Source organism: Pangasianodon hypophthalmus, chromosome 4 (genome assembly GCF_027358585.1).
Source record: "Pangasianodon hypophthalmus isolate fPanHyp1 chromosome 4, fPanHyp1.pri, whole genome shotgun sequence".
Taxonomy (NCBI): Eukaryota; Metazoa; Chordata; class Actinopteri; order Siluriformes; family Pangasiidae; genus Pangasianodon; species Pangasianodon hypophthalmus.
The window spans coordinates 6774428-6787405 of NC_069713.1; the positions used below are offsets into that span (position 1 = coordinate 6774428).

The following is a 12978-nucleotide window of genomic DNA, read 5'->3' on the forward strand; positions in this document are numbered from 1 at the left end:
TCCCAGCGGTAGGGGGGCTGTTCAGACAGCAAGGGACGCACTGATACAAACCTCACTTCCTGTTTTCTTTCACACTCTTATCACAGATTTTCACAGCCTCCCCTCTCTCTGCAGGGCGAACAAAAAAAAAATAAATGTTTTTTTTTTTTTTTTGCACCGTTTCATAAGCGGCTTTTTTGTAACTTGTGGAAGTCACATGCCATTAAATCAAAAAGAAAAAAAAAAAAAATCACATGCAACTTATTTGCACTGAATATAAATGTCTCGTCACAGACACATGAGATACGTCAACATATCAAGCTTTCTCTATACGGCTTTGTAGGTGTAACGTAATTTAGCCACGCCCACATTGCCACTACGCTATTTGGAAAGAACTCAATATATGTTCAATACTGTTAACTCATTTTTTAAACATTTTGAGCTTATTCTTGTGTAATTTAGTGCTTTTCACAACATATGGCTAGACTTCGAAAGCTTACGAAATACGTTGTTTTCTTCTTAAATTTTAGCCTCTCGTTTATCTGTACTATTTTCCAGAGTTCATCGCAGACACTTTACACGGAGACACTTTAATATAACAAATAGTACTAATAATTACAAACTTTTTAACCTTTTTTTTTTTTAACGTTAACCGTAAGCCTTGTGACACCTAATGCAATACTGAGAATCTTTGTCACCTCCGCGGCCAATCAGAAATGTGGAGAAACAACCAATCATCATCGGAGTTTTTGTGAATAAGGGTATTTGCGGGAGCGTTTTTAGAAAGTGGCTTAGCCAAGTTAGCTAAGTTGTGTAGCTTAGCCAAGATTTTATGCAGAGTCTCTGTAGCTAATGAAGTACTGTGCGCTACATTGCGCTACTACAACTCGCAAAATACTGTATATAACAAAATACATTAGCTACCTAGCTATATGTATGCAAAACTGCAACAAAAATAATAATAAAAAAGTGTGTGTGTGTGTGTGTGTTTTATATATATATACACATACACACACATTTTTTCATTTTTGTTGCATTTTTGCATACATATATATTATATATATGTATGCATGCAAAGATGTGTGTGTGTATATGTGTGTGTGTGTGTGTGTCTGTAGTCATACTATGACGTCTGAGGATGATTTTGCATTTGTTATTTCTATTTTTCTACATAATCTCCACTTTCCAGTGCTTAACAAGTGTCTGGATTCCTCTAGGAAATAAAATCAGATTCAATTCTAACTTATGTCACAATTTCAAAGTTTTCATTTGACTCACATTTACATTTATAAAGTGCTACATATAAGTTGTATGAGAACATTTTTTCCTATGAGACTGAGTTGGATAAAATTGCATTGCAGTATCGTAACTATGAAATAATTACAGCTCTGAGGCTGATAAGATGGAGTCTGTGCTCAACACTGGGGTTACAGCCATATTGTAAAACGAGTGACGAGAAACGGCATGACTCCCACAATGCTGTTTGTTCAGAGTCATTTCAAAGAGTATTCCCTTAAGCTCATTACTTAATTACACAAAAATTAATACTCTAGAAGACTTTCAAAGTGTCATAAAGTGGTTAAATGGACACAAGTGTAGGTTTGCTGGTTTTATATTAAAACCAGTGTTGCAGATGAACAGATGTGAGACAGGCTAATAGTTTAAAATAATAATAATAATAATAATAATAATAATAATAATAATAATAATAATAATAATAATAATAATAATAATAATTGATTAATTACTCAGGGTTTGGGCCTCCTCACAGACACAATGCTGGAGTGAGACGTCACAACGTCACTCTGAGAGGTTATTTAAGAGGAGTAGTGTGATTGCAAACAGGTGAATGCCATTCGTAATCAGGTGACCTTATCATGTGATAAGCTTATGCAATGGGGTTGGGGGGCTAAGGATTGTGGGAGTTGTAGTCTGAGGCTTGAAACAAGGTTTGGGATTTGAAAATACATCCATGAGCATAGACATTTTGTCCTGGAATTAAATTAAAGATTCAAGTTGTTAACATTAACTGTAAATGTGTTTTAGTAATTTATTTGTTTGTTTAAGCTTCATTTTTTTAGTTTTTAATTAAAAACATACAGATTATTTTTAATCGATTTAATCTATTTCATAGATTTAGTGTGTCCTCTATTCATGGTACCATATGTATTCAAACAAGATGTTTCAGTTTTATCCTTTAATTCATATAAATATTAAATTGTATTGCCAGTACATTTTAGGTTTAAAAATTAAAAAAAAAAAAAAAAAATTGCACACCTATTCTGTTAATCAAATATCTTAACTTTTCCTTTAGTTTCCTTTAGTCCACGCAGAAAAGAGCTACACTGGAAGAATGACCGGGTTCATTATATCATTATATAGAATTTTGCAACCAAAAAATACTAAAAAAAAAAAAAAAATCTCTTCAATAACTTCCTAAGTAAATTTAGGCAAAAGAAAAAGGCCAAAAAAAAATTTAAGTCTGTTGCCTTCAGTGGGTTTATTGCAAACTGATCCATATCAACCGATTCATATCAACTAATTTGTACTGACTGATTCATATCACCTGATTTATATCAACTGATTCATATCAAGTGTTTTATATCAATTAATTCATATCAAGTGTTTTATATCGACTAATTCATATCAACTGCTGCATATTAACTGCTTCATATGAACTGATTCACATCAACTGACTGATATCAACTGACTGAGTCATTTCAACTGATTCATATGAATTGAATTATATCAATTGAGTCATATCAACTTGTCTGTCATCAACAGATTCATATTAATCGATGAGTATCCCAGAGAGCAGATTATTTAAGTGAATATAAACAGATTGGATGAAAATCCTATATTTTTACAGTTACCAGTTCATGTGAATGTTTTTGTATTTTCTTACATTTAGTGAAAATGTGTGTCATATAGATATCTTCATACTGTCTGAACATTTAAAACGTGTGTGTATAATATAATATAATATAATATAATGGAACCCGCCGGTCTCTCTGTATGTGTGTGTGAACTCTCAGTAGCAGGCCGCTCTTTGCGGCGGGGTGTGGAGGTCCAGGTCGTCTCTTCTCTCTCTGTTCCTCACGGTGTCTCTTTGAACGAGGAGGACAGCGTGTGGAGTGGAAGAGCAGGAAACAGGTGCTGCTCAGCTCAAGCTGCTCTCTCTGTTTGATATCCTTTATAAGAAGCAGACGGAGCGACGGGGCGTAGCCACAAACAGATGCTCCGAAAGAGCGGAAAGACGGCTTCATCTCAGCACCACCTTGCTCTCCAGGCAGAGACGGAAAACATACAAGAAATTCAATAAAGAGTGCAGAAAAGGTCAGAGGATTATTGACTAAACGTACACGGAAGACCTGATGGACAGGTGTTACTTTTTTAAGAGATGACAGTTTTACCGAAAAAAAAAAAAACAAAACAGGATTTTGATAATGGTTGAAGTCAAAATAGTTCTTTATAGGAGACTACGCAGCATTTACATCCACTCACACGTCATAAACCAGCGGCAGTCAGGCAGTCTCACACGACTCGCCTGCGGTTTTACTGTCTTCAACTTTACTAGCTCAGCTAATTACAGCAATAAATTAGCATACGATTTGAAGCAGGTGTGTTAAAGCAGGAAACAGTGCCGTTCATTATAATAGCACAGCAATGTTAAACAATATTTATGGCAATAGTCTATAAAGTTTATATATAAAATATGTTTTTTCCTCCAATTTTCTCCCCAATTTAGTCACAGGTATGTAACCGTAATGTGTGTGATGCTTTGAACTGTTTGAATGGCAGCTTCACATAACGGATCATGCAGATGTGTTTTTTACGATTATATATATATATATCTAAAAAAAAAAAAAAGGACAGAGAATGCACACGACCATTTTCCTAAACCAGTATGAGCTAAATTATGCATTTTATAGTATTAAATCTTGGCTTTCAAGCAGCTGAAATGCCTATCCTGTTGCTTAGAAATGCTAGCGATGCTAACATACTGATAATACTGAAGTGTTAAGGCTCATGAGGCATCATTACAAAGAAAAACAGGACTATTTTCATAAATCAGCGTTTAGACTCTTATAGCAGTCGAAAGTGAGCATTGTTGCTAATAAATGCTAATAAATTAGCATGCTAATTTTAGCTGAACTCTATGAGACAGGTTCTGGGGGCAGAGCTTTGTGTATATGTGTAATCTTGCTCCTTTAACTACTAAAGCTGTTGTTCCAAAGCCTCTGGAAAGCTCTCTCTCTCTGGAAAGATCACACTTGGACCTTACATGTGTCTTTTTTTTTTTTTTTACAGTGGTGACTGATTGATAACGGTGACGCCTTCTTTGCACCTTCTTCTCACAGTAGCATAGACACCCAATATGCTGCGTCAACGTAACACACCCAAACACACATCTGGAAAGAGATGCACGTTCTGCACAAGGACGTCTTTCTCACACAGGCGCCGCCCCGAAGGCGCGTACGTAGACACAGTAAAAATAAATTGCCTCTGACGATGTGTTAATCCACTCTGACAAAGCGTCTCGGGTCCGAATTATGTTGTCATTTTTTATTGCTCAACTGACACCTGTTTATAATACAGAGAGGCCCGGCTGTGACTTATGTCTCTGTTTTTCCAGCGTGAACCTCAGTCCGCGTTGGACACCAGAATAAAGCAGAGACCTGGGTGGCGCTGGACCTTCTGTATTTCTACTTACTCTGTGTTAGCTTTATGGACAGCTATGGACTCGTCTCAGATGACCAGAGCAAATAACGGGGGTCAGAAAAAGCAGCCACGTCTTGACACCTACCTCAGAAAATACAAATGTGAGAAAATCTTCCATCCATCTCCATGAAAGTGTCCTTCACTGACCACCAGCGATGGAAAATCCAGTCTGCTACACTACAATGTTTGATTTAAAAGAGTTCTTTACATAGCTTTCGCAAGAGGTTCTACTTGGAACCTTGTGTGAAAGGGAATCTGCCAAAATTACGTAAGATGCATTAAGTCACTAAAGCTGGACGTTTCATGGATTATTCATTTACTCGACATAAAACAGAAATTTAATCATATTCAGATCATATTACTGAATTTAAGGTTCAATAATAAATAATCAATATAGAAATATATAGTTTATTACGTAAATATCAAACTGAATCTGTTAGTAAGCATTATTTAATACATTTAAAAAAACTATTAAAAATATAAAGATTATCAGCTCCAGTCCTGGGAATAGATCTCGCAGTGGTTCAGGTTTTTCCCTGATTTAATCAGTTTTATTATTATGTATTTATTAAATTAATCCAACTCCAGCTCATGAACAGCTTCTCGGAGTAATATCAACATGTCGAGGATGATTCGTACACCTGGCGTATATTCATAAACCTTTGAATTCGTTCATCTTTTCTTTTGAAGAGTTAAAAAATGGCCAAACTTTCTCTGTATGTGATAAAGACGCATGCAAACATCTCGGACACATCAATACGGACGGCGACTCCAGTCAAATTCACATGTGCGCCCCTAGAACTGGATTAACCTGCTGAAAATTAGCATAATAAGTACATCTGGTGTACTTGTATTGGTTAAGTGACATGGGAAAAAATCGGTCCAGATGTTCCTGGTGGACTTAAAACCGAACATATTCCAGAAACATATTTAAACCCAGTATAATATGGATATGTCAATCTAATCATACATTATACAAATACTGCAGTCTTTTCCAAAAAAAAAAATAATTGACTGCATGTATTTCGACACAGTCGTTCTTTGTGAATGCGCTCAGTGCGTCTGCGGACGCGTTCCACCTTCTGAACGGATGTTGGATACACTGCAGAGCATAGCACACTCTCAGCGTGATAGGAACTGGCATGGTTTACCCCGAGCCCAGTTGGTATTACGCAGAACCCCACTCAGTTTCAGCTGCACGGGACAGCGGGGATCGGCGTAGAGCAGGAATGCTCGCTGGCTCTGGTTGCGCCAGACTAAACTGTGGGAAGGCCAAGTCTCTCGCTGGAGATTTGAGCCAAGATGTCCGCTGTTCTTGCTAATCAGATTGATTAGAGGCTGGTAGTCTGGTGTGGGTCTGCATTCTGCTTCATGTCGCCTCCACGCGGAGGCCCTGTTGCGAGAGCGAGTGAGGTCTGCCTGGGATTTTACAGAGATGTCCCGCTTTCGGTTAAACTCTCAGCAAGAAGTTGCTCCAATTTTAGTTTTGGGGATAAACAGCACTAAAATTAGTACCGTTGTTAATCAGCAGCTGTGATGTTCATGATGGATTTTATTCACAGTGATGTGTTTGGGATTTTCTTAAGATCTCCAGAGCACCTCTTAATTCTCGAATGTGTTTGATCAAAAAGTATTGATTCTCTTTCTATAACAGCAGCTCTGACAGCTGTTATACTGAACATCTGGAAGATAAATCAAAAGATTATATTATTGTTTCTATAGTAACAGCAAATTCAAATAGTGGACATTTGCAGATGATGTACATAATCTAAGACTAATTATAAACGTGTTGTTATAAAGAAAAAACACTGACATGGTGAAGTTTTTATGTAAGGAAATGTCATTTTTCAATGTTTATTGAAGGAGTCTCAAGTGTAAAAGCGTTGTAACAAGTTTTTTTAACAAGTTTTCCTACACAGGAAATTCTTCAGGACTGAGGAGTTTATGCTTGATGGTATAACATGACAAAAAGAGAGAAAAAGAGAGGATGGTGAAGGAACAACTGTTTATAGCTGCTATAACGTAAGTGAGAAGAAGAACTAACTCACAAACGTTCAACAACATTAACCGTAACTATAAATGGATTAAAAGTAAGACATGTCCTTCTTTAATAAATTTTAAAAAATATGTTTTTTTTTGGAAAATTGCTGTGGTATAAAAGGAATAAAATACTTTGTAACATGGTGTTACTGGAAAATAATCTTTCTATAAAACACATTCCGAAGTGTTTTCTTTCTAACTTTGAGTTAGGAAGTTTGAGAACTTATCAACGATCACTTCCTCTTGGTCAAATGCTTACAATGATAAAAATATTTTTTTAAACGTCTCTCTCAAAACCTGATCTCTACGTTCTGATGTTTGATCTTTCATTCATACAGCTCTCCACTCCCAGACTCTGACTTCCTTCCCTGGGAAAAAAAACGGTACGTTCAAGCAGCCAAAAACGTTTCCGTATTAAAAAAAAACTACAAATAAATAGCAGAATTGGCATTGAAGTTTGAATAACAGTGAGGAGGCCCGTCGCACAGCCTCTTATGAATTCCTTATTCTGAAAGCTGAGCTATTAAAATGAGCTTTTATCGAGGGGATGTGGTAAACGGAGGTAGCGGAGGTAACGTAGACCCCCAAAAAGGCACCATTTCTTTCCTTTTTCTTTGGAAATGAAGAAGGAAGCTGAGATCTGAATGACCTTACTGTTACCTTGGCGACGCTGTACCACTCGCGTCTTCCTGGTGCTCTGTGAATGCAGCGCCGTCCCAGGAACTGGCCGTCCGCTCATTTCCTGTCTGTCGCCTGTTTGAATTATGCACCTCTCTCTCTCTCTTTCTCTCTCTCTCTATCCATGCTGTTTCATTCCCTTTGGCACCACTTCCTTAGAAAGGAAGAAAAAAAGTATTCAGACTTTGGGGGCAGCTCGCTGATGGGCGCCTTCTCAAGAACCCAAAGCTTTCAAGTGCCAAAGAATTCTGGCCCTGTTTTTTTTTTTTTTTTTTAAGAAACAGTGATTTGTTCATATATTCAAACATTCATACATTCATACATGGCAGTATGTGTTAAGGTGATGGCTTCATTTTTTTTTCTAATGTAGTTGTGGGGCATTTCAGTACGTTACATTACAGCACAATATTACTTAAAGGTTCTGTTAGGAAAAGATTCTCTTTTATCCATTTTTTTTATTTAAACATCTAATCATTCATGTGGTTTGATGTCCTCCATGACTAATTTATTACAACAGTGAGTGTTTTCCCAAAGCGAGGGAATAGGGTTAAAGCTAGAACCATTAAGGATTCTTCAGCTGTGTGAAAGAACATGTTTTTCTACCAAAGCAAGTTTCAAAGGAGGACTCCTTTAGTGACCTAAGATCCCTTAACTCTCCAACAAACTGGGTAGTTCTGTTCTAAGGGATTTGGGGAAAGACAAGGACGTGAACAAGCACATGTTAAACGTTCATCAAGTATTCTTTATATAGTTAAGGGTGGAACTGGAACTCTATGACAGGGAAGCTCAGGACCTGAAATGCTTCCAGAGCAATGTCTGGAAAAACCTATAGGGTTCTGGATTAACCTTTCTTCTAAAGAGTGTACAAAAATAATTTTTGTGTGTTTTTTCCCAAAATAGGTCCACATGTGCAGTTTGGTTCTAAGCATCTTTGGGGAAAACAAGAGGAGAAGAACATGGGCACATGAACAAACACACTTTTAGCAGTTCTTCAAGAATATTTGGAATACGTAAGAGTGGAAATGTAACCAGCTCTAGGGTTCTACATAGAGCCTTTTAACGTTCGTTCAGAGGGACATTCACAAAAAAAAAAAAAAAATTGGGGTTCTAGGTTTTTCATATGTCTACACAAAGGGATAGAACTTGAACCAAGACACTTTTAAGATTCTTCAAGGGTTCTTTGGCTAGGTAAAGGGATAAAGGTGGAAATGGAACTTAGCTCTAGTTCTACGTAGAACCTTTAATGGTTCCCCCAGAGGGACATGTGAAAAACACTTTGGGGCTCTAGATATAAATGTTTTGTATGAGTGTGATAGTTATTTTTAGTGATTGTTCAAATATGTCCCCTTAGTCAGTTAGCTTCTATTGGAAAAACAAAAGAACTTAGACAAGCACAAAAGAAAACGCACCACTCAATGGTTCACTCAGCTCTAGAATTCTGTACAGTACCTTTAATGGTTCCCCCAGAGGAACAACAAAAGAACCCTAGGGTTCAAGGTTTAACCTTGTTTCCTTAGAGTGCAAGCGTTTCATTTAACGTTGTCTTGAATAGAACCCAGTGTGAGTTACACATTAAGCCATAAAAACAGTTCATGTCAGCAGAGAAATCCTATTTGTTGGCTTCCACCAATCCTCAACACCACTCAGTGTTTTCATCTTCTTCTGCACTGCATGAGAGATCCCAAAATAAAGCCGCCCACACGGCTTTGTGAAAAGCCCAAGGAACTGACCTGTACTCACTGACTTTAACACTCCATATGTGTGTGTGTGATAGACTCAACTAGAGCAGCGAGACACTTCCCAAAAATGGCAGTCTGCGTTTCCATCAGGAGTTCTAAGGTTCTCACTCAGGGCCAGGAGCACATGGATGCAGTCATTATCTCAAATGGGCCTTTCGCAGCCTGCGCAGGCCTCCTTCAGCCAGGTGTCTGGCCAGATTTGGCAGTCCTGTCTGTCCTCTTAGCAGGAAGGAGGGGAGGTAGGGACCAGAGTGAGGAACAAAAACATGCTAATTTTGGACTTGGCGATGAGAAACGTGAGACTGGTTAAATGTTTCACGACGCTCAAACTCACAAAAACAGGCATGGCATAAAAATATGTGTACGCCGGTATGGCATCTTCTCTCTATTTAATGCAGAGTGATCTTTCTCTCCACCCCCTCTCTGTTTTTTGAGTGAAAGTGCAAGAGTTCTGCTCTCTCCAGACTGCAGGGCTGAAACTCCCTCTAAGGCTGTTAACCATGAATTTATTATGCTCGTTTCAATTTTCGGTGCATGTTCCCCTAGAAATGGGGGAATTATAAAAACGAGGCGCTGTTTTCCACCGTGCTGGATGGCCGAGCCGAGATCCAGATCCATTTTACACGTCCCCGAGTGTGCTACAAGTAGTGTGCTGGGTAAGCACGGAGTCCGAGAGCTGCTTCAGTAAGCCCTTTTTTTCACACGTCTGGACAGCACATTAGGTTGGAGTAATGAACACCCCCAGTATAATGTGTTAAAATCCTCGCTGTGTGAGGTTGTGCGTCACTTTGGACAAACTGGAGGGGCTCGGGGAGACGAGGCCAGACTTTATGGATCGCTCCCTCATGGCTCAAGCTCATTTGTATTTGTCAATTGTTGTTTTCGCAGGTTTTCAAGGTTGTCCCATCCCACTTCCATCCCTAGCCAAGCCCTTTCACGACTGCTAAAAGTCTTCTGTTTTTGTTTATGCAATTACAGTACATTTGCTTTTCTTTAAAATGTGACTCTTCTTGATTTAGACTATAGACAAACAGCAGAATGGGGAGAAAAATATGATCTCAGTGAGTTTGATCACTGCACAGTTGAGTATTGAGTATTTCAGGAACTGGTAATGTCCTGGGATTTTCACACACAACAGTGTCTAGAGTTTAAACAGAATGGTGCACAAAACAAAAAAAACATCCAACGAACGGCAGTTCTGTGGGTGCAAACGTCTGGTTGATGAGAGAGGTCAGAAGAGAATGGCCAGACTGGTTCAAGTTGAACAGGAAGGTTGGGTAACTCAAATAACCACTCTTTACAGCCATGGTGAGCTGAAAAGCATCTCAAAACATCTTGAACCTTGAGACAGATGGGCTACAACAGCACAAAACCACATCGGGTTGCACTTCAACTACAGAACATTGTACATCCTGAATTAATACAAGATTCTTTGTAGGCCAGTGATGTCTAGAGGAACCTGATACAGTAGAGACACTTTCCCTAATCATGTAAATGAAAGATCAAGTGGTCTAGTGCCCAGAAGAAAAAAAAATCAGGGAGTAGCTTCAGGAATATTCATGAAATTCACAATTTATTCATTACGTTTCCTTAAGATTTGCTCAAAGCCAGAAATAACAGTACAAACACATCGGGGCTCATGATTGTTTATTTATGTCAAGAGCCTGAATTGAGATTTTTACTTCTTCTTTTTACTCATATGCTTTTATGGCTTTTATGTAGAACCTTACAACACAGGGTTTTTCTATCAAATAGCGTTCCCAGTGGAACCTCTTCAGGAATCAAAGAACCTTTAACTATCCAAGGAACCCTTGAGAAACATATTTTATTCATGACAACTTTTTTTTTTTTTTTATCCTGGCTTTTATGCTGTCAGTATCACAAGAGACATTGGTCTGAATGGTATTATACTTACTTTAAACTGGTGTTATTCCTAAATTCCTAAAAGATTCTGAACACCACATCACAGCACATCATACTTTTTATCCACTTCCAGTTATGTTTAATGTTGTGGAACGTCCATGAAACAAGTCAGTTCCTGTTATGACTTACATTATAGCATCTGTAAACACTAGTTCCCTCATCAGTTTATAGTTAATCGTATTATATCCAAATTGAATTGTTTTCAACTTGTGTTACTTTTAAAGTCCCAACAGCTTGATCATCAATCTCTTACCAACTGTTTTTCTTACCAAACTGTTAGCAAATAATCATCAATCTCTTACCAACTGTTTTTCTTACCAAACTCTTAGCAAATAATCATCAATCACTTACCAACTGTTTTTCTTACCAAACTCTTAGCAAATAATCATCAATCTCTTACCAACTGTTTTTCTTACCAAACTCTTAGCAAATAATCATCAATCGCTTACCAACTGTTTTTCTTTTTGTTTTTCATACCAAACTCTTACCAATTGGTTTTCTTACTAAACTCTTACCAACACTTACCAACTGATAATCAAACTCTTAACAACTGTTTTTCTTACCAAATTCTTACCAAACTCTTACCAACAATTTGTCTTACCATACTCTTAACAACTGTTTTTCTTACCAAACTCTTACCAACTTTTTTTTAAACCAAACTCTTTCCAGCTGTTTTTCTTACCAAACTCTTACCAAATCTTACCAACTGATCATCAATCTTTTACCAGTTGTTTTTCTTACCAAACTCTGACCAACTCTTATCAAAGATATTTCTTACCAAACTCTTACCAACTTTTTTTTAACCAAACTCTTACCAGCTGTTTTCCTTACCAAATTCTTACCAAACTCTTTACAGCTGTTTTTCTTACCAAACTCTTTCCAAATCTTACCAACTGATCATCAATCTTTTACCACTTGTTTTTCTTACCAAACTCTGACCAACTCTTATCAAAGATATTTCTTACCAAACTCTGACCAACTTTTTTTTTAACCAAACTCTTACCAACTTTTTTTTATCCAAACTCTTACCAGCTGTTTTCCTTACCAAATTCTTACCAAACTCTTTCCAGCTGTTTTTCTTATCAAACTCTTACCAACTCTTAACAACTGATCATCAAACTCTTATCAACTGTTTTTCTAGCTTTTATGGCAACTGAAAAAAAAGTACTATGCACACTAAACATTTGGGGATCACTCAAAATGTGATTTGATGCTGAACTGAAACCAAACTATTGCAGGGGAAAAGTGCACTCCAGTTGCTAGGAGACGACCTGACAGACATTTTTATTTCTTTTTTTCACACCCTCTGTTTTGTCTGTTAATAACATCCATTGAGATTTATGTAATATACACTGATTCACTCCAACTTCCTCATGGAAGTGAAAACGGTTACTCGTGATCAGAGAGGAAGAAATGTGAACTGCTTTTGTCTGGACTTTTTCTCCAGTTATAATGAGACACCGGTCAAGACTGAGCAGGAACAGTGATGACCTGCATATATAAGAGAAATGAATCAATCCTATCTGATTAATTTGCAGATGATTATGATGTTGATTAATTTTCTAGAACAGCAGCTCTGACAGTAGTGCAACTACAAATCACAAGGTTTATATTAATGCACTGCTTCTAATGCATTATCGTTTCTATAGCAACAGGTCATTCACAGAGGCTTGTATGGCAGACACTTTTTGAAAATAAATTTTGAAAATATATAATTGTTGATTTTTATGGAAGGAGTCTCCAGTGTCAGAGCTGCTTCAAGACTGACAACTGGTGATCTTAGTAGACTTCTGATTGTTGATTTGTCTACATCATATGCATTTATAACATATTCAGAGTACAAGCTTTTCTATAAAACTGTTCTAAACCGTTTTTATGCTCAGCATTTGATTCACAG

At 37.4% G+C, this 12978-nt stretch overlaps 1 long non-coding RNA gene across 1 annotated transcript; it reads left to right on the forward strand.

Moving 5' to 3' along the window:
* The first annotated feature begins 2592 nt into the window (after window positions 1–2592).
* On the forward strand, window positions 2593–7632 carry LOC117596997 (uncharacterized). Its single transcript, XR_004577956.2, has 3 exons — window positions 2593–3315; window positions 4291–4455; window positions 4616–7632. It is a non-coding gene; the product is annotated as an uncharacterized LOC117596997 (long non-coding RNA).
* Window positions 7633–12978: the final 5346 nt, after the last annotated feature.